This window comes from Schistocerca piceifrons, chromosome 5 (assembly GCF_021461385.2).
Source record: "Schistocerca piceifrons isolate TAMUIC-IGC-003096 chromosome 5, iqSchPice1.1, whole genome shotgun sequence".
NCBI lineage: Eukaryota > Metazoa > Arthropoda > Insecta > Orthoptera > Acrididae > Schistocerca > Schistocerca piceifrons.
The window spans coordinates 673700835-673724109 of NC_060142.1; positions in this window are offsets into that span (position 1 = coordinate 673700835).

Here is a 23275-nt window from a genome sequence, read left to right on the forward strand (position 1 = left end):
CAAGTTGGTTAAAATAAACAGTGTAACTCCACAATAATTTTGATTATTTAAATAAATTAGATCGAAAAGCAATTTACAAAAGAAAACCTCGAAATGGTTACTAACGTCTTACTATTAACCTGATGGGTCGAACAATTGTATAAGCGCGTGGTACTGGTCTCACAAAGTACACCCCACGTGGGTTGAACATAAAGAAAAGTTGCTATATTGAAAAATATTGTCAAGACGAGATGTTATAATCTCACGCACATTCGCATTTAATATTGATGATCTTAGTTAGTTACTGATCAACACTTGGTTCCACTTTACTCACAAAGTAGTGGAAAAGTAACTACTGGAAGATATTCTGAACTTCACACTTGAAGTGCACTGCGTTGCAATTTAAGATAACATTAGATATTTTAGAGCTAAACCTGAAATAAAGGTGATTAAATTTTCAGTTAGGCTGAACTTAAGAAATCCATTGTCCTACGGACTTAGCAGACACGCGCTTAGCCGGAGATCTTATCACTTCAGACGCTCTCCGCAGACAGACTGCCTGCACTCCTACCGAGTGTGCTTCCCAAATACAAACGGAAGTGACCAGAGAGGCAGCTTCCTATACCAACATGACAAGGGATGGACAGGACCATACTAAGCATAAAAACCTCTTTGCTTTTAGAAAGCGTAGCTACCTGTTCCGACGTTGGTCCTACTGTTCTCTAGCAGACAGGCTTGTCTGCTACCATCCAGCATGCAACTAGAAATACATTTGCTCATTCATTCTTTCACACAGAAGGGAAGGGGGATGACAGTATCTTATCATATACAGTATATAAAAGAAAACGGATGTAAGTTCTGTATGAGACTGTGTGACGTGAATTAAAAATAAACTGTGTTTTAAAGTGTAGGAGTGTGACAGATCGTTATTGTTTATGTGTAAAAGTAACACGTTTCACTGCTCAGTCTCCTCCCAGATAGTCAGAAACACCACAGGAAATTTAGAATAGGAATTTATGCCGTAAATGACAACATATTTAAGAAATTAACATGAAAGGAATCCAACAGAGACCTTTCAATACCTTCAATATCCTCAACTCTCTTTCTTATCTCCAACCTTACTCTATCCTCCTCTTCTTCCTCAGTAACCTGCTCTGTGGTCAAAACTCTTAATGGCAAATCGAACTCAGTTTCCATACACTCGTCCATACCTTCCAAAAATGATACATTGTACCTATTTCCGTTGTACTTAAAACTAAACTTACCACTAGCAAAATCAATATTCACACACCATTTGCTCAAGAAATTAGTTTAAAATATTAAATCAATGCTGAGATTTTGAATCACCAAAAAATTGCACTCCAACAACTGTCCTGCCAATTCCACAGTTAATAGTACCTCTTATAGCACACTCTTTTACAGCTTACCAGTGGCACCAATAACTTTTATTCCAGAAACATGCATCACTACTATACCTTTGTGTTCTTAATAGATTCAAAAAATGCCAGTGAAATGCCATTCAAGTCACTACCACTGTCCAGTAAACACTTAACATGTATCCCTTGTACCCTTGCTGTTATTATAGATGTCACACTTCCTTTTTACTTACCATGTGATCTTCTTCATACAACAAATCCTCATTAATCCTTTCCCTGGAAAAACTGTCATCCTGCTTACCAAAATGATTATCAGACTCGGTCAAATGACAGATAGCATGGTCCTCGTCCTCATTACCACTCTCAAACTCTAAGTCTTCATTGTGCCTGATATTATCCTTCTCTATTCTTTCTTTACTTACCACATGGCCATCGTTATCAATTATAAATTCAAATACCTCATCTCATCACTACCGGATTCGTCACTGCTATCATTATCACCACTACTGTCAGAATCAGACTCACTGTCACTTTCACTGTCCTCAAATATTTGGCTATTTAGTTGATTCTTGTTTCCAGTACTAGACCAAAAAGCAAAACACCTGACTTCCTTAAGTTTTCTTAAAAATTTAACATCCATTTTGACACTTTGGACATTCTGAGTAACAACAACACACAGTGTTTAATCACTTAATTTTATTATAGTAAGTTCCTCCTGTCCTTTTATGGGATAAACTTGCTACCCACATCATCATTCAACATCTCACTAGGATTAGAAAATACACTCATCTTACTACTATCATTTACATTACCCTACCTGTGATTACAGCACATTTATATGCAAGTGGCTCTTCATCGCTACCTGCTTGAGTGCGAGCCAAAACTGAAGCATTATCTAGTTTAAATGGTTTGATCCAGAATTAAACTCATCTCCTCCATTTCTTTTACTTGAATTTCTCCTACCATTTCTGTGCCCATTCTGGCTATCCTCCAATGATTCCTTGAATATATATTGCAATTAATCTTGTTCGTCCTATTTACCTGAAATTCTCTCCCTGATTGACTATTGTCATCAAAATTCCTCCTACGATCTTCAACTGAGGGCTTCACTCTCTCCACTTTATCAACATAATTCAAGAACTAGCTAATATGACCCCTAGGGGTTGGTACAAGGAATTCTCTAACTTTCTGAGGCAACTTAGTTTCTAAACCCATAATTATTGATTCACTACCTAACTCTTTGTCCAAATATTTCAGTTTCTGCTGCTTCTCTTTGGACCATTATTCATCTAAAAATGCTTTGCCACGAAGTACAACTATCAGCTACCTGGGCTGCCCAGCTATAAGCATCCCCTCTCACAAATTACATTTTCTCTTTGTCATTCCATGTTTCAAGCAAATCATTAAATTCTCTAATGAAATCCCGTGCATGCACTTCCCCATGGTTCAAAATTATTAAATTTCTTACGCCTAACAAATGAAGGACTGTTTGGGACACTACATGCTCCATGCTTTTGATTTTGTACCTCTTCCATCTTTTCTACATTTCAGCCAATTTGGAATCTACATTTTATTTACTTTTACCATTTTTTTGTCTACCACTACTGCACACTTGGTTTATACCCCTGTTTCTAAATAATTTTTAATCTGATCGATTTGTTTCCCAAGTCTTATTCTGTTTTCAGCACGAAATTTCCTGGCAGCCTTAACTTCACCTTTACACTGTTTTTCAGACACATCCACCCTCCTACTATGGTCATCACAAAGTTTCTTTCTCTCTTCTACACATTTACTACTCATTAATGTTAATTTCACATTAGTATGTTGCTCTACTTCCTTTATCTTTTCTTCACAGTCTTTCACTACTGGCATAACCTTCCTATTTAATTCTCAAAGATTAGAGGTGACCACCTTAATCTCCTTTTTAATTTCTTTCTTTAGTTCATCCTTTAAGCTAATCTTGTCCGTTCTAATGCTATCGATTTTCTTTTCCTGCCTATTAATGTCTTTATTCATACTACTAATGTCTTCTTTCATACCACTAATGTCTTCTTTCGTACTCATTACTCAAAAAACTCAAAGTACTCATAATTTGCCTTAACATCATTTCCATATTTCTGTCTCAAACAAACTGTTGCCCTTGCTGACTTTCACTAGAAGATTCCTCCTCCTTAACCTAACGATCTCGCCCACTTTAGTACTGTTTTCGTCCATTTCGCTTATATCACCACACAATGTAGATGACACTTTTATCAGTTCATCTACAATAGAACTTTCGTTCCCATCGTTCAAAGTTACATTCATGTCAAATTGATAAGCACTATCGTCTACTGCACCAGGCTCATGTTGTGCCTTGTCTCCCATCACACTGTCTTGTTCGTTAAGATCACTCATTGTGTATCACATAATACAATTACCTTATTCTCATTCACTCGTCTTCTGCTGCTGCTGTTGCGGTTGTTATCTGAATATGCATTGCTGCTGCAAGTTGTAATTCTCTCGGTGAAGCGTCTTGTTTATCCCGGTCAGCTATGTCCACCTGCGTGGTGATTGTCTGTTCCTGGACTCAATGGCTGCTTCCACAGAAAACACCCGCTTTTTTGCTGCTGTCATACTGTGACTGTGAAACCCACGTGTTGATTGGCTGTTGCACAACTGCACTGTAAACTGCTGTCAAGTTCACTGCTCAAAATTCGCGAGTCCTACTTTATTGTGACTATGTACAATATCCTTCACATCGGGGCACCATATGTGACGGTTATTTTTTCGTTTGTTGTCATCGGTGTCGACGTACTGGCTGAAAAAATAGGGGGTGGAAGACCAGTACCTCTACTGCAAATGATGTATCTGACAGGTATACGTTTTACAGTTATTTACTTTCACTTTTCACAACCCCCCATATACACATTTAATATGGCCAGTGCACTATTGTTTAACTTTCGATAAGCCTCATTAATAGTTTTCAGGCGAACAGTCACATACTGCTACAATAGTTTACTGTTGAATATCTATGAGCAGTGAAAACATAACCACACAATTCACACTTCTTTTGGAATAATCAGGTACGTATGGAGCAGCCACTGTCATTGTTTTAACACATGGCCTAATTGTGTTACACTTATTTCATAGTTACGTTGATGCATTGTTGTTGTTCTAACTAACATAGGTTTCTCGTCTGAAACTCGCCCGTGGACTGACTGTCTCAGGAAAAAAATCGGGCCCTTATATATCATCACAAAATAGGTACTGAAACTACACATTGTTTGAAGTTCAATTTTCAGAAATTACAATTAAAACTTAACTCATTAGATTAACTGTATACACACACACACACACACACACACACACACACACCCATGCCCGAGGGAGGACTCGAACCTCCGACGGGGGAGCCGCGCGAACCGTGGCAAGGCCCCTAGACCGCGCGGCTTTCTGAGATTAATGTGCTCAGACAGACAGACAGAAAGACTAGAAAGTTTTAGTAAAACTTAAATCGCGATATACTTTTTCAGTGACCCGATTTTGATGAACTAAGCCCTTGCGGTGACCCAAACTATGCTCATGTTATCTGCGTAAACCTGTGGAAAAACGTCTATTACTTTGGAGATTAACATCTTCAAATACAAACAGTCGGGCATGACGGTTTTATAGATTTATGAATAATATCAAATATTTATAATGTTGTTATCGTTAGCTACATTTAGATAAACTGCTGCACAGATTGACTTATAAGTGTTTAGCACTTTGCCGATGTCTGAGCTGGCTTGAAGATCCAGTTGACATCAGACTAACTAAACAAATGATTAAAAATAACAGAAAGACTAAATGCTGCGTTCATAATACAACATGGCCTTCTTCAAAATGAACATTGCTGAAGTCTGCGTGAATAATACCCATCCTACGTCGAAACGAAATAGGCAGTTATCATTTCCACTAAATGATAATAAACACATATTATGAAGCTTTCCAGTAATACTTCTACTAACACCTGCAAAGCTATATTTGAACCGTCAGTAAAAAGTGGCGGGTTGTAAAAGGAAGTCTAAATAACTTATTACTGTAATTCGCATACACAGCGTAAGTGAAATTAACTTACGTCCACTAGCTTTTGTCAACCATTGCGCTATCCAAGTAAAAACTTTGCTGAAATTGTCAGATGGTAAGCTGTCATTAAGAAGAAAATTGTGCCTCATTACTGAAAATTAGCGAGTAAACAGCAACGACTGCAGCAAGCAACACTTCGTTGGTGAACGACCATCAAATTAGCCGAACATAAAGCAGACACGACCATTAAATTAACTACACGAAGGTGACGCAGCGTCGCAAGTCTTCCAACATCGCCCCTCAGAATCTAGACGTGCTGGGTAGACACACAGTACGAGGGCATGTTCTGAGTTCAGACAATACGAGAAAGAGACCTTCTGCGTGGAAATCAAAGCCGTCCACGAAAACACCAATCATGAGAAACTCAGGCCGCAATCTTCACACATATGGTCACTGCTATGTGGATGGCAAACCAAGTTGTTTCGATGTATCCGTTCGAAATTCTTTTGATTGTGTGCCAGGAGGAACCTTCAAAGAAAATACACTGAAGAGCCAAAGAAAGTGGTACACCTGCCTAATATGGTGTAGGACCCTCGCGAGCACGCAGAAATGCCGCAGCACGACGTGGCGTGGACTCGACTAATGCCTGAGGTAGTGCTGGAGGGAACTGACACCATGAATCCTGCAGGGCTGTCCACAAATCGGTAAGAGTACGAAGGAGTGGAGATCTCTTCTGAACAGCACGTTACAAGGAATCCCAGATATGCTCAATAATGTTCATGTTGGTGGGCACCAAAAGTGATTAAAGTCAGAAGCTGGAGCCATTCTGTAGCAATTCAGGCCTTGTGGGGTGTCGCTTAGTCCTCCTGGAATTTCCCAAGTCCGTCGGAATGCACAGTGGACCTGAATGCATGCAGGTGATCCGACAGAATGCTTACGTACGTACCACCTGTCAGAGTCGTATCTAGCCGTATCAGGGGTCTCATGTCACTCCAGCTGCACTCACTCCACGCCATTACAGAGCCTCCACCAGCTTGAACTGTCCCCTGCTGACATGCTGGGTCCATGGATTCATGAGGTTGTCACCGTTCCTGTACACGTCCATCCGCTCGATACAATTTGAAACGAGACTCGTCCGACCTGGCCACATGTTTCGTCATCAACAGTCCAATGTTGACAAGCAGAACACAGAAGTAAAAACAATGAAGTAAAAACCGGTGTGCTCCAGGGGAATGTAATAGGACATTAACTTCTCATTTTATACATTGAAAACTTAGCAAACATTACTTATTGCAGTGTCAGGATTATCTCAGATGGCGCAGTTACCTGTGAGGAAATTATATTTTGTACAAACTAACGTTACATCCAGTAGGATCTCGGTGGTGTTGTGACACGATAATTAATACTGTAAATATTTTGTATTGATTAATTCTGTTCAATGTCAAGTATGTATTTTTCACTATATCTTTGACCTATTGTAATGAAGTGGAAAGTTGTGTAAAATGTTTTCTCTTTACTACTTAAATCATTTGTATTAATTGGAGGAAAATTTTATATAATTATAGTGCTTTTGTGTAAACATGTTAACGTTTTTAAATAGTAATATTTTTTAAAAGATGTTCGTTTTCAACTATGTATAAGCTGGTTCATACCTAGGGACTTGCATTGTATAAAGTGAAAAGCAACAGTACTTCCCATTTGCAAAATGGCTCTGAGCACTATGGGACTCAACATCTTAGGTCATAAGTCCCCTAGAACTTAGAACTACCCAAACCTAACTAACCTAAGGACATCACACACACCCATGCCCGAGGCAGGATTCGAACCTGTGACCCTAGCAGTACCGTCCCATTTGCAACGGAAGTGAGTTGGCGCACACCAAAATGTGGTTGGCGTGGGCTAAAAGGCGGAATAGGAGTCAGTCAGCAGCTAACTACTGGACAGTCTGGTCTGAGCAGCAGTAGAGTGACCGTGCAGGTGCCGGATGTGGCTTCCAGTACCTGGATGTAATACGGAAAGGCCTTGGATGTGTGGACGGCTATAAAATTGTGCTCTATTAAGGGAAAAGACTCTAATGTAGGAAATATCGTCGCCAAGAAGAATACAATATGTAAGTAGCCTGTTTAGGTTTTCTTATTGGTAACGCCACGTAGCGCTCTGTATGAAAATCACTGGCTGTGCTGTGTGCAGTCTGTGGCTAGTTTTCATTGTTGTCTGCCATTGTAGCGTTGGGCAGCTGGATGTTAACAGCGCGTAGCGTTGCGCAGTCGGAGGTGAGCTGCCACAAGTGGTGGATGTGGGGAAGTGAGATGCCGGATTTTTGAGAGCGGATGATCTGGACAGAGACAGCAAATTTGTAAGACTGGATGTCATGAACTGATATATATAATATGACTTTTGAACAATATTGAGGTAAATACATTGTTTGTTCTCTATCAAAATCTTTCTTTTGTTGACTGTGCCTATCAGTAGTTAGTGCATTCAGTAGTTTGAATCTTTTATTTAGCTGGCAGTACTGGCGCTCACTGTATTGCAGTAGTTCGAGTAACAAAGATTTTCGTGAGGTAAGTGATTTGTGAAAGGTATAGGTTAATGTTAGTCAGGGCGATTCTTTTGTAGGGATTTTTGAAAGTCAGATTGCGTTGCGCTAAAAATATTGTGTGTCAGTTTAAGCACAGTCATGTATAATTTTTCAAAGGGGACGTTTCATATGGCGATCCTGCCAGGATTCGAACCTGGAATCTCGATAACTACGATACTTCCACAGAATTATCTTACAGCAAGACGCACATTTAGCGCTACAGTACACATATTTGAGTGATTTATTTTGTAATTAAAATATTTATGTTTAAAGATTTTTGAATTACAATGATACAAAGGTTTTTCGTGATACATTTCATTCCATTGCTATAATCTATAACACCTGAGGGTATAATTACATTAATCCTCAGGGGGGTACACGCATACTTTGTGTACCATGTGTTTGGCAAGCACAAGGTTCAAAATGGTGCAAATGGCTCTGAGCACTATGGGACTTAACATTGGAGGTCATCAGTCCCCTAGAACTTAGAACTACGTAAACCTAACTAACCTAAGGACATAACACACATCCATGCCCAAGGCAGGATTCTAACCTGCAATTGTAGCGATCACGTGGTTCCAAACTGAAGCACTTAGAATTGCACGGCCACACCGGCCGGCAAGCACAAGGCGCCCTAGCTAATATGGTATTTGTTTATAGAACTTTACACATCGGTACCATATTTCTCTAACGTATAAATTACACAGCTATCTGATTATTTAACAGAGAAACAAACATTTTTTTTGCTACGTCAGTGACAGATGTTTAAGCAATTACACAGTTGCGTGACTTCACACTTATGAAATTGTATTTTGTCTGTACTTTGTGAACTGTTCATATTTTTTCGGAACCATTGTGATACTATGAGAGCTTTGTATGATGGTTTTGGTATGGCATCATGATTTTTAAAGTACGTTTGAGGTAGATGACACTACTGAAATGAGCAGAGAATTTTCTTTAGGTTTTGACATTATTGCAGAAAGCTACGACATTTCTGAGATTTGGCTGAGGTTTTATGATGTTATTATTACGATGACGATGTGTATTATGCTGTTGAGGTATGTTTATGATCAATAAGCTGATGCTATATGAGGAATTTGATTATGCGACATATTTATTATGATGAAATACTGAAGAAGTATCGACGAATATGTATATGTGTAATAAGGTAAGGAATAATGAAAAGTGGTTAGGGACTCTGACTTGTGAAAAAGGATGTTGGAAACCAAGAATCGTACTTTAAGAATTATGAAATGTGTGTAAATGCATGAATGTACACAATGCCAACGAATATTTTTTGGACACTGTTATATTTATAAGATTTTGTTTCTACAGATTTGCAACGCAAATTCTCGACCTGTGAAATTTTTATGAGGCTGTCACTGTAGTGCAAACTCGTGTCGTAAATATTTCGGTAAAAAAGTTAAGTGACCACCTTCACGTAATGTGTCATGGGCACCCAGCTGCACGACAGTCGCCTGGAAAAAACACGTTAGTGTGTGCCTTTCAGAGGCACGGGTGGGGAAAAAAAGGAGGCCCTTATCCTCGCTATTGACGTTTCTTTGTACAAAGCATCGCAAATATGACACGTCCAAACTTGAAAACATATGATTATACTGTGGAGCTCTTAATTTATGATTTTTACTAAAATGCCTAATGAAATGATGAGAAACATTTTACATCTATTGTCTTTCTAGTTGAGAGTTCGCTCATTTTGTTTAATATCTAGTTTCTAGCTGCACTGCAGCATTGGTTAAAATAAAATTTTATAGATGTACTAATATAGATATTTTATGCCTACAGATCCAGTAAATAATAACTTTATGATCTACTTAAAAAAAAACGAAGGAGCACAATAAGACATTTCCCTTCACAGGACTTGCATACATAATTTTCTTTTCAACTACTTGGTAATATTTTTCGTAGAATAAGTTGTGGTGCACCACTTTAATGACATAGACATTAAAATGTGAATAGAGATTTTCCTTATCAGATTTGTTGTCTTTAGTCTACTATTTTTTCTGCCTGTGGGTTTGTCATGATTAGATATAAGTTATTGCATTTGCTGCTGCTTTTTGCCAGGCATAGTGCTACTGAATTTCACTTTGTATTACTCTGTTAAGCCAGTTTTACTACTGATTTATTTTTCTTGTTTGCTGCACAGTGCCTTATATTTGTTGTAATATTGCAATTGCTTTGCCAATTTCAATTTTTTTGTCATTGCTGTTTCTGTTAATTGTTTTGTGCTGCTGCATTGCCTTGTCCCTTAGTTTAGCATCTGAACACAGTAGATTTAAGTTAGCTTAAGAGGGGTAGACTATATAAGAGAATGAGTTGCGATGAAGTGGAAGAAATGCATTGAGAAGTTTTACAAAAAAAGTACAGAAAGAAGGTATAGATAGCACTTTTTGAAATAATGAAGAACGAAGGGAGATCTCCAAGAAGTAAAGAAAGTTTTGTTTGCAAGATACTGCAGTAAAACAAACCCTGTCCTTTCCCTTTCTGTTATTCCGCTATGTGTTGGTGTACTCTTGTATATTTGTGTTCTTCCTGTCTTTATGTGTTTAGCTAATACGATTTATGTTGAAGAATTTTTCTAGTACTAAGGTACATTCACTATGATGAGGAATACTGTTATCCTCAAATATAATTTGCATTAATAATATATTATTCACTTTGTAAAGATGTTTAGACATTATTAATTCTGTTCTGTTATAATGCTCATGTGTGAAATTAATGTTTTGAAAACTATTCTCATTATTTTATGTATTTACTTATGTCATAATTCCTGTAACACTGATGTACATGTCCATTTCTATTCTTTTGTAAAGCCTGTTTTACTACAAATGTTATCTGTATTGTTATGTTCTTTAATGATGTATTTGGTACCTTTGTAATTGTATTCTTATGTTGTAAATTTATAATTGTACAGACACCATTTCTTCAAATTAAGTTACATTTCACTGCAGACGTTTCTGTTGGTCATAGTAATGCACAATATGTGAATAGTAGGGACTGATAGTGTTTGCACGTGTGTTAATAATTCAGCAACGGACTGGATAACAGCATTGCTGGTTCTAAGGACATTTCAAAAAAAAATTTTGTGAGTGCACAAGTGGTGGTTCATGGACTTGCTATATTGTCTGCAAGACTCTTTGATGGTGATTGTGCACCTGCACAGTCGCAACAAATGGCTGCTGGCCGTCTCTACAAGCACTACAGTGGGTCTGAATCTTTGATGGCCCACCAGTACCATTATCTCTACAAGGACTGCAGTGGGTCCGCACCTCTGGTGGCCCACCAATACCGTAATCTCTAACAAGACTACAGTGGTCCGCTCTGTGATGACTTACCTACCAATATTCTTCAAAACTTCGAATGACTCTGCTGTAGGTTTGCTCTTTTGTGGCCCATTACCTGCCTGCATGTCAAGAGTCAGCACTATCTTTCCGTTGGAAGGACAACACTACTTCTTCAAGACTGCATGGAAATCCACTACTTCTGTGTGCATTTTATTTCACTGCTCAGACTTTGAGAAAAAGAGAACTGCAATTTTACTGTGATGGATGATCAGGACTGTCTTTATGGACTGTGAGAAAATTTTAGCTTTTGACCAACATTGTATCAAGAAGTGTGTGCATTTGATTTCTTTGTCATTGAAATTGTAAAAAAAATTTTAACAAATATGTATTGGCCAGTGCCCAAAAAAATTTGTAAAATTTTTTGTGGGGAGCATGGGGGCTATGTAAGTAGGCTGTTTAGGTTTTCTTATTGGTAACGCCACGTAGCGCTCTGTATGAAAATCACTGGCTGTGCTGATATATATAATATGACTTTTGAACAATATTAAGGTAAATACATTGTTTGTTCTCTATCAAAATCTTTCTTTTGCTGACTGTGCCTATCAGTAGTTAGTGCCTTCAGTAGTTTGAATCTTTTATTTAGCTGGCAGTAGTGGCGCTCGCTGTATTGCAGTAGTTTGAGTAACGAAGATTTTTGTGAGGTAAGTGATTTGTGAAAGGTATAGGTTAATGTTAGTCACGGCCATTCTTTTGTAGGGATTATTGAAAGTCAGATTGCGTTGCGCTAAAATATTGTGTGTCAGTTTAGTGTTGACCAGAATAGGTAAAGAGCGGAATGTATGAAAATCACTGGCTGTGCTGTGTGCAGTCTGTGGCTAGTTTGCATTGTTGTCTACCATTGTAATGTTGGGCAGCTGGATGTCAACAGCGCGTAGCGTTGTGCAGTTGGAGGTGAGCTGCCAGCAGTGGTTGATGTGGGGAAGTGAGATGGCGGATTTTTGAGAGCGGATGATCTGGACAGAGACAGTAAATTTGTAAAAAATTTGTAAAAAAAAATTTTAACAAATATGGTATGGCCAGTACCCAAAACAATTTGTAAAATTTCTTGTGGGGAGCATGGGGGCTATGTAAGTAGGCTGTTTAGGTTTTCTTATTGGTAACGCCACGTAGCGCTCTGTATGAAAATCACTGCTGTGCTGATATATATAATATGACTTTTGAACAATATTAAGGTAAATACATTGTTTTTTCTCTATCAAAATCTTTCTTTTGCTGACTGTGCCTATCAGTAGTTAGTGCCTTCAGTAGTTTGAATCTTTTATTTAGCTGGCAGTAGTGGCGCTCGCTGTATTGCAGTAGTTTGAGTAACGAAGATTTTTGTGAGGTAAGTGATTTGTGAAAGGTATAGGTTAATGTTAGTCACGGCCATTCTTTTGTAGGGATTATTGAAAGTCAGATTGCGTTGCGCTAAAAATATTGTGTGTCAGTTTAGTGTTGACCAGAATAGGTAAAGAGCGGAATGTCTGAGTGCGTTCAGTTCTGCTCAGCTGTTCGAAAATCAAATAATCTAAGGGGTTTATCAGCACACAAATTAATTAATTTTTCTAAGGGGACGTTTCAAATAGACCAATTTACATCCAGAGGAGAGACTAGTAATCGTCATGTACTCACCACTGATATAGAGCAATCACTTTAGCAGTTATAAGAGGTCAGAATTTTATCAAAGTATGACCCAGTACATTTAAGTGTTATTTAATTTGTAATAATCAGGCAAGTTATGTGAAAATTGTGTCCGATCCTTGATTTGGCTCCTTGCATGATACCTCTTAGGATCCACTCCACATAAATACTGACATCCGAGTATACTGTGTGTTAAAAAGAAGTTGAAAATAAATGGTCGTTTATTTGCATAATCCTGAATGCAAAAGGATATCTAGAGATACTGTAGTTGCAATTGAAGTTAAGGGAGGAAGTTAGTGTTGCATTTATGAAAACCGCCATAGTGTTTGATTTGCTTAGTTTCAAAGTGTTCGTGCTTTAAAAGATTAACTGTATTAAATTCTGTTAATGAAAATTACTGGTTGTATTAATGGCAAGAAGACAGCATGTTGTTTTGAAGTTAGAGTGTAAATGCACTTGAAGACATACTTAAAATTATGTAGAGGAAATTTCCAGCATTAACTGTTTTAAAAGCCATGCAAGGTGAATGAAATTAGTGAAAGAATAATGCCAAAATTTGCACCTTACAAATTGTCTCAGAAAAGGGTGTTAGTTTGCTGTATGGTAATGGACAGTTCAAGGGTTCCCAAGTGTTGAATTGCTTAAAATGAATAAACCTACTTGAATAATGAATATATTAATTGAAGTTGAAGTAAATTTTGAGTTTTGTGTACTTTGTGTGATGAAAATTGGAGAGTGAGTTTGAGAGCCCCTCCACCAACAATTTTGCTTATTGCAGATAAAGTTACTGTAATTGCTCTTATCTATAGAAATAGAAACAGCATTACTTCTTAATGACAGTGAAAATCCTATCGCAAGTGACTTTTAATTATATTGTACTATTTGGGAAGTAACTATTGAAATAGGACTAAGTCCATGTCCATTTCTCGTTTAGTACTGACTTCCAGAACTTTTTGTGATCACATAATTCATATATAACAAAGTAATTACTATTGAGAAGAAATAAGCCGTTAACGGTTTTTGTGGGGCTTGCATATACTATTTCTAACTGCTAGCGTCACTGTACCACTTGTCTGATTATGGTAGAGTTCATGCAGTTCTTTGAGAAACAAGTAATGGTAGCTTCCCTTTATTGTGACTCTATATAGATTGTATAAAAGTCATGTTTCACATTACTAAGCCTAATTAGGCTGTCGACCGTTTTTATTTCATTTAAGTAAACTTGGTTACTTAAAACATTTTCCAAATTTCAATCTTTAGCTTTCAGGTTTGTTCTGTAGCACTGAATTCAGTTTCAATAAGCCAAACCCATTAGTTGATTCATGGTCAATTTATTCAAATCCTCCCAGAGGGTAACATTTGCTGCATCGTAATACCATATTTGGTAATACGCATTATGGCGGTATAACAAACAGTACAGTATAGTGTTATATTTGGATTTTCCCGTTACAGTACTATCTGCTGGGCAGTAAGTGTTATAGTGTAAAAACTGGTAATAAGAACGTGGGGTAGAGAAACTAGTTCGAAATGGCATGAATCAAATCCTCATCTTGCCGCTCTGATTGAAGATTTGCCCTTATTTTGTGAAATAGGTAAATATGATGCAAGAAACATAAAAGTGTGGAATCCTTTGACTACTGGATTAATCACAAACGAAAAATCAGACGTGTCACGCATACATTTGAGCATGATATTACACTGGTGGAAAAAAATCTCAAAACCAAAAAATAACTAATGCCGAGTCATGAAATTACGGGTACACATTTGTCCAGGTAACATATTTAAGTGATTGACATTGGGAAATCACAAGTTATTGTAAGTACGATATAAGCCTTTCCAAATGTAAAATGCTGGTACATTAATAACTGGTGTAACCGACTGCCAGAATGTTGAATGCAAGTATGCAAACATGCGTGGGTTGTGTTGTATAGGTGCCGGATGTCTGTCTGTGGGATGCAGTTCCGCGCCTGTTGCACTTGGTCAGTCAACACACACGGTTTATGCTGGTTGTGGATGGATGGCGCTGGAGTTGTAGTCCGAAGATGTTCCAAATAGAGACAGATTTGGTGATCGAGAAGGCCATAGCAACAAGTCGATTCTCTGTAGAACATCTTGGGTTACAACAGCTATATGTGGACGATCGTTGTCCTATTGGAAAACACCTCCTGAATACTGTTCATGAATGGCTACATACCACGTTTAATCACTTGACTGTTGTACAGTTTTGCAGTCAGGGTGCGTGGACGAGCTGCCATACAAAATCTCACCCCAGAGTACAACTCTAGGAGTAGGTCCGGTGTGTCTAGCATGCAGACAGGTTGGGTACAGGTCCTCAACTGGCCTACTTCTACATCTACAACTACATCTACATGACTACTCTGCAATTCACATTTAAGTGCTTGGCAGAGGGTTCGTCGAACCACAATCATACTATCTCTCTACCATTCCACTCCCGAACAGCACGCGGGAAAAACGAACACCTAATCCTTTCTGTTCGAGCTCTGATTTCTCTTATTTTATTTTCATGATCATTCCTACCTATGTAGGTTGGGCTCAACAAAATATTTTCGCATTCGGAAGAGAAAGTTGGTGACTGAAATTTCGTAAATAGATCTCGCCGCGACGAAAAACGTCTTTGCTGTAATGACTTCCATCCCAATTCGCGTATCATATCTGCCACACTCTCTCCCCTACTAAGTGATAATACAAAACGAGCTGCCCTTTTTTGCACCCTTTCGATGTCCTCCGTCAATCCCAACCGGTAAGGATCTCACACCGCGCAGCAATATTCTAACAGAGGACGAACGAGTGTAGTGTAAGCTGTCTCTTTAGTGGACTTGTTGCATCTTCTAAGTGTCCTGCCAATGAAACGCAACCTTTGGCTCGCCTTCCCCACAATGTTATCTATGTGGTCTTTCCAGCTGAAGTTGTTCGTAATTTTAACACCCAGGTACTTAGTTGAATTGACAGCCTTGAGAATTGTACTATTTATCGAGTAATCGAATTCCAACGGATTTCTTTTGGAAGTCATGTGGATCACCTCACACTTTTCGTTATTTAGCGTCAACTGCCACCTGCCACACCATACAGCAATCTTTTCTAAATCGCTTTGCAACTGATACTAGTCTTCGGATGACCTTACTAGACGGTAAATTACAGCATCATCTGCGAACAACCTAAGAGAACTGCTCAGATTGTCACCCAGGTCATTTATATAGATCAGGAACAGCAGAGGTCCCAGGACGCTTCCCTGGGGAACACCTGATATCACTTCAGTTTTACTCGATGATTTGCCGTCTATTACTACGAACTGCGACCTTCCTGTCAGGAAATCACGAATCCAGTCGCACAACTGAGACGATACCCCATAGGCCCGCAGCTTGATTAGAAGTCGCTTGTGAGGAACGGTGTCAAAAGCTTTCCGGAAATATAGAAATACGGAATCAACTTGAGATCCCCTGTCGATAGCGGCCATTACTTCGTGCGAATAAAGAGTTAGCTGCGTTGCACAAGAACGATGTTTTCTGAAACCATGCTGATTACGTATCAATAGATCGTTCCCTTCGAGGTGATTCATAATGTTTGAATACAGTATATGCTCCAAAACCCTACTGCAAACCGACGTCAATGATATAGGTCTGTAATTCGATGGATTACTCCTACTACCCTTCTTAAACACTGGTGCGACCTGCGCAATTTTCCAATCTGTAGGTACAGATCTGTCGGTGAGCGAGCGGTTGTATATGATTGCTAAGTAGGGAGCTATTGTATCAGCGTAATCTGAAAGGAACCTAATCGGTATACAATCTGGACTTGAAGACTTGCCCGTATCAAGCGATTTGAGTTGCTTCGCAACCCCTAAGGTATCTACTTCTAAGAAACTCATGCTAGCAGCTGTTCGTGTTTCAAATTCTGGAATATTCTAACCAACAAACAGCCATCACTGGCACCGAGGCAGAACCAACTTTCACCAGAAAACACAGCAGGCATTGCCCTGCCTCCAATGAGTTATTGTTTGAAACCACTGAATTCGCAAACGGCAATGGTTTGGATCCAGTGTAATGCACTCTACAAGCGTCTGGCTCAGAGCTGTCCTTGAAGTAACCGATTTCTAACAGTTTGTTGTGTCAGTGCTGTTCAAATTGCTACAGCAGAAGCCGTACGATGCGACAGAGCCATCCATCGAACATGATGATCTTCTCTCTGGGTCAGGTCTTCTTGCCTGTATATTCTCGTGACCACTGCTACCAGCCATCAAGTATGGTGGCCACGTTCCTGCCAAGTCTTTCTGCGGTAAAGCGGAAGGAACGTTCAGCTTCTCGTAGCACTATTTGACGACCTCGTTAAATCTCAGTGATTTGTTGATCATGGCCTGTTTGTCGTCATAAAGACATTCTTGGCTAACGTAAACTCACCACGTTCAAAGACAGTGAGGCGTTGATAATGGAATCTTTGTCGCCGTATAGGCAGGCATTCTTGACTAACATCAGCTCACCACGTCCTACCTCAAAGATAAGTAGCGCTCAGGACTGTTACAGCGTGTGTTAAAAGCAAGCGGGAATTGTATCCTAGCGCCATTCTTATGCGACTCTTATGTATGAAATTTGAGTAGACATCATCTTTCAGATGTAGAAACACACCTACTAACTTTTCTTCATTTCGCAGTTCCTTCTTGGTATTGCGATTATTTTCCCGCCAGCGTATGTAGAAACGCCTTCCCGTGGACCATGGACCATGTGTGCCTCAACGGTGCAGAGGGTTATCTATGAAGAGAACAGATAAACTCGCGGTTCCTGAAGAATGGTAGTAACCTTTTAGTGGTTGCGGGAGCAAAGGTCTGTGTTTTACTGATCTATACTTCTAGCCTTAGCCAACATTGCCTTGTTGTTCTGATACCGCAAACAGCCGAAAGCAAGGGAAAGGTACAGCAGTTATTTTTGCCGTGGGCATGAAACTCTACTGTGTGGCTTAATGATCATGACATCTTCTTAGGTAAAATATTCCGTAGGTAATATAGTCTTCCATGCGGACTTCCGGACGAGGGTCTGCTCAGGAAGAAGGCGTCATCAGGAGAAAAATAACTGGCGTTTAATCGGATAGATAGTTAAGAAAATTAAAACTGGAAAATGGACAGGTTGAAGTTAGATATGGTGGGAATTAGTTAAGTGTGATTGCGGGAAGAATAGTGTATCTGCTCAGGTGGGAAAAGGATTATAAATATAAAATGAAATAGTGGTAATGTGGAGTGATTCTAATAACGAGTAAGAAAATAGGAAAACGGATAAGCAACCAGGAACAGCATAGTGAACGCATTATCTCAATCAAGATAGACTTGAGGATTATACCCAACACATCAGTACGTCATTATGTGACAACTAGCTCTGTAGATGACGAACTGTTTGAGAGGAGGTATGATGAGATAAAAGAAACTATTCAGATATTTAAAGGAGATGAAAACTGAATTGCGCTGGGAAACTGGAATTCGATTATAGGGAAAGAAAGTGAAGGAAAAACAGTAGGAGAACACGAACTGGAGGAAAGTAATGGAAGCACAAGCCACTTGGCAGAATTTTGCGCAGAGCACAATTATGTCGTTATAAAAACTTAGTTTCAAACTTCGTTTTCTACACAAATTTTTATGCCAACCTGACGATGCCCCTATAGGGCGAAACGGGTCATTTCCTGTATATAAAAATATTTTGCGTCTAAGACTGTCTCATTTCAAGAAATTCATAACCGGTTGCTGTACAAGGCGCCCAATATGGAATGGAACCAATTTTATGTAACACGGTTGTATACATGAAAGAGACCCGGAGACAACAGAAGATTTCAGAATGATTTATAACGGTGAGAAAGAGATTACGAAACTAGATTCTAAACTGCAAAATATTTCTATGAGCTGATGTGGACAGTTTAAAACTGAAACCGAAGAAACTAGAGAAAGATACGACATTAGGCAGATGGAATCTTGATAAACTGAAAGAACAAGGGTTGTTGAGGGTTTCAAAGAGAGAATTAGATAACGATTGAACGAAACATGTGAAATTAATGCAGTGGAAGACGAACAGGTAGCGTACAGATGCGAAATAGTGAAGGTGGCACAGTATCAAATAAGCATTTAGTAAAAGCCCAGTAGAAATCAATGGATAATTTAATTGACGAAAGGAGACGATAGGAAAATAAGGCGGACACAAGGAAATACATGCGTCTAAAACGAAATTTACTGTCGGAGAAAACGGTTGAGCAGAATTGGCTAGAGGAAAAATGCAAGGCTTTTGAAGGATGTGTAAGTGTGGAAAACTAGATGCTTCCTATAGGAAAATTAAAAAGATCTTTGTCAAAAAGAGAAATAGCTGCATGAATATTAAGAGCTCCCATAGCAAGTCCATAGTGAATACAAAAGGGAAGACTGGAAGTAGAAAGGAATACATAGCAGTGCTCTACGAGTGAAATGAATTTCAGGTAATGTTATAGACAAAGAAGAGGAAGATGAGAAGGGACCTGTGAAACTACGAGAAGAAATTGGCAGAGAACTGGAAGACCTGAGGAAAGACGAGGCCCATGTTGCAGGCGGCATCCCTCCAAATTATTGACATATTTAGGTGATGCATCGATGACAAAGCTGTTTCACCTGATGTGCAAGCCGTATGAGACAGACGAAATACCCTCAAACTTCAAGAAGAATGCACTATTTCCAGCTTCAATGAACGCAGTTGCTGACTGAACAATCAGTTGAATAATTCAATTGCAAAATACTGTCAAGAATTACTTAGAGAACGTAGGGTAAACTGTTAGATGCCGATCTCAGGAAAGTTCATTTTAGGTTCAAGAGAAATGTAGGGAACATGCGAAACAATACTGAGCCTACTATTTCTTTTACAATGTAAGTTAAAGAAAGGCAATCGTATGACTACAGCATTTGTAAATTTAGAGAATGTTTTTGAGAATGTGGATTGAACTACACTCTTTGTAATTCTGAAGTAACTGGGATAAAGCAACAGCAGCGTAGGATTGTTTACAACTTTTACTGAAACCATGCTACAGTCCGCCCCCGGTAGCTGAGCGGTCAGCACGACAGAATATCAATCCTAAGGGCCCAGGTTCGATCCCCGGCTGGGTCGGAGATTTTCTCTGCTAAGGTACTGGGTGTTATGTTCTCCTGATCATCATCATTTCATCTCCATCGACGCGCAAGTCGCCGAAGTGGCGTCAAATCGAAAGGCTGTCAATCCGACGGGAGGCCCTAGTCACACGACGTTTACTTACCACGCTGCAGTTACGTGTAGAGGAGTGGAAGGGGGGGATAAGTGTTTAAAGCCCCGTTGACAACGAGGTGATTAGAGGGGAACCACAAGCTTGGATCAGGGAAGATGGAGAAGAAAAGCGGCCGTGCCCTTTCGAAGGAACCATCCTGGCATTTGCCTTCAGCAATTTAGGGAAATCACGGAAAACCTTAATCAGGATGGCTGGACGTTGGTTTGAATCGTCCTCCTTACGAATTGGTGACCAGTGTGCTAACAACAGTGCTACCCCACTCGGTAGTTACGTGACGAAGGTCGTGTGAGGGAATTAGGATTGTAGCTTGTCCAAGATATTATTTGAGGTTATTAAATCTGTACACTGAGGGAGCAAAAGCTCAGAGAGAACAAGCAACAAACTTGAGATTTCCCCTCAGAGGCAGCAATGGACTTCGAGTGGCAGTTGAATGGAATGGATAGCGTCTTGAAAACAAATTGTAAAATGAAGATCAGTGAGAGTAAACTGAGGAAATGACATGTAGTCGAATTATGTTACGAAATGAGACACTAATAGCAGTCGATGAATTTTGCTCCTTGGCCAGCAATACAACCGATGATAGCTAAAGTGGCGAGGTTATGAAATGCAGACTGGAAACAAGAACAAAAGCGTTGCCAAAAAAGATGAATTTATTGCCATCTAAAATAAATTTAAATATTAGAAATTCTTTTCTGAAGATATTGTCTGGAGTGTAGGCTTGAAAGGAAGTGACACGTGGACGTTAAATAGTTCAGACCAGAAGAAAATAGAACATTTTGAAACGTGGTGATACAGAAAATTGCTGAAGATTAAATAAGTTCAAAAATGGTTCAAATGGCTCTAAGCATTATGGGACTTAACATCTGAGGTCATCAGTCCCCTACCCCGGGTTCGATTCCCGGCGGGGTCAGGGATTTTCTCTGCCTCGTGATGACTGGGTGTTGTATGCTGTCCTTAGGTTAGTTAGGTTTAAGTAGTTCTAAGTTCTAGGGGACTGATGACCATAGATGTTAAGTCCCATAGTGCTCAGAGCCATTTCATCAGTCCCCTAGACTTAGAACTACTTAAACCTAACTAACCTAAGGACATCACATACATCCATGCCCAAGCAGAATTCGAACGTGTGACCGTTGCAGCAGCGCGGTTCCAGACTGAAGCACCTAGAACCACTCGGCCACAGTGGTCGGCATTAAATAAGTCTATCGAATAACGTATGAGGAAGTACTGAAACTAACTGAGGAAGTTTACAGCACAAACTGACTACAAGAACATGTCAATTGATAGATAGGACACGTCCTGAGACAGAATCGTCAGTTCGGAAATTGGGGAGGGAGGGGGTGCAATCGCAGAGGTTTGAGGACAATGAGCACGTTCAAATGGATGTAGACTGGAGTAGTTATTGAGAAGTGAAGAGCGCTCCACGGTGTAGACTAGCGTAGAAAGCTGCATGAAAGCAATCTTCGGATACAAAACCCCATTAACAATGTATAGAGACATGGAACGAGACATAGGTTCAGTTGCAGATCAAGCAAATTGCAGGCTACACAAGAAAACTGCGGTTTGTCTTCATAAAACATGGCAAACGAAGCAGTTGTACTGTCTATAATTGCGCACAGGTTATGTGTGTGAGGAATAGGCAGGAGGGTTAGACTAGCGGGAGCTTAGAGTGTGTACAGAGAAGGGCGGTGCGAATGATCACAGCATGCTTGATTGCCAAGAGAGGGCAGCAGAAATATTGAGAAACCTCAATAAGCATTCAAGAGCACCGCCTTGGAAAACTCGAAGAACAATGTTTCCGGACCGAAATTACGAGTATTTTTCAGTCCTCAACTTGTGTATGACGTCAATATCGTGCAGATAAAATCAGAGAAACAGCAGCTTGTACAGAGATGCACGAATACATGCAGTCCCTATTGCCAGATTCCATCCCAGAATGGGACCGTCGCTGTTTCAGTAAGTGTGAAAAGATTGTGCAGATACGTTTGACCTTATTCAAAACAGCCGTAGGAATTAAGGTACCTGATCACATCATAAGAGAGGCAGCTATGTCACAAGAACAAACTGATTGATTATTTGAAACGTGAAAGGCAGACCAATATATAAAGTAGCATCGCCTCTCATTACCTTATCCTTCCCTTTTCCCATAGGATGTACACAGCATATACCAAAACTACAAAAAACTTTAATATCTATGTTCACTTGTGTTAAATAGTTTTAGACTGCCACTGCAGCCTCATGATGAGGTTTAACCTCGAAACTTAAGTAAAACCTTTTCATAAGGAGAAAATTTGGTATTCACTGCTACACACTTAACAATGATTCACTGCCTGGTCAAAAATATCAGGATACTCCTGTGTAATGCGGAATTAGCTACCAGAAATCACGCAGGCTGAACCGCCAGTATAAAATAAGGTGGGGACTATTGTGTTGTCAGTAGAGAACCAATATCAAAAGAATGGGTCGCTCTGGAGAGACCAGTGTCTTCAAAGGCGGACTAGTTACCATATGTCACCTGAGTAACAAATCGGGGTCATGTCGCCCCTTCTAAAGCTGTCCCAGTCGACTGTTGATAATTGTGAAATAAAAACACTGAGGAAATCAGGGCAAAGGAGCTCACCTGAGTTTCAAAGTGCTACCGGTATTGCAGTCTGCACAATAACTGCACATCTGGAGTTAAAAATAATGGGTTACAATGACCGAGAAATTCCTCACACGCCACACATAATTGCAGGTGATGCTAAGTAACACGTGAGGTGGCGTAAAGAGGGATGCCAATGTACACTGGAGAACTGGAGCGAATGATCTGGAGTGATGAATCACGCTATACCTTGTGGCAATCCGATGGAAATGTTTGGTTGGGTATGGAGAGCGCCTGGAGAACGCCACCTGCCATCATGTTATGGATAACAGGAAGAATGGAGGAGGTATTATTACGGTATGTGGGTGTTTTACCTAGTTACGGCGTGGACCCCTCATTATGCTTAATAAAACGCTAAACTCGGAACGATATGAGCACATTTTAGAGTACTGTGCACTGC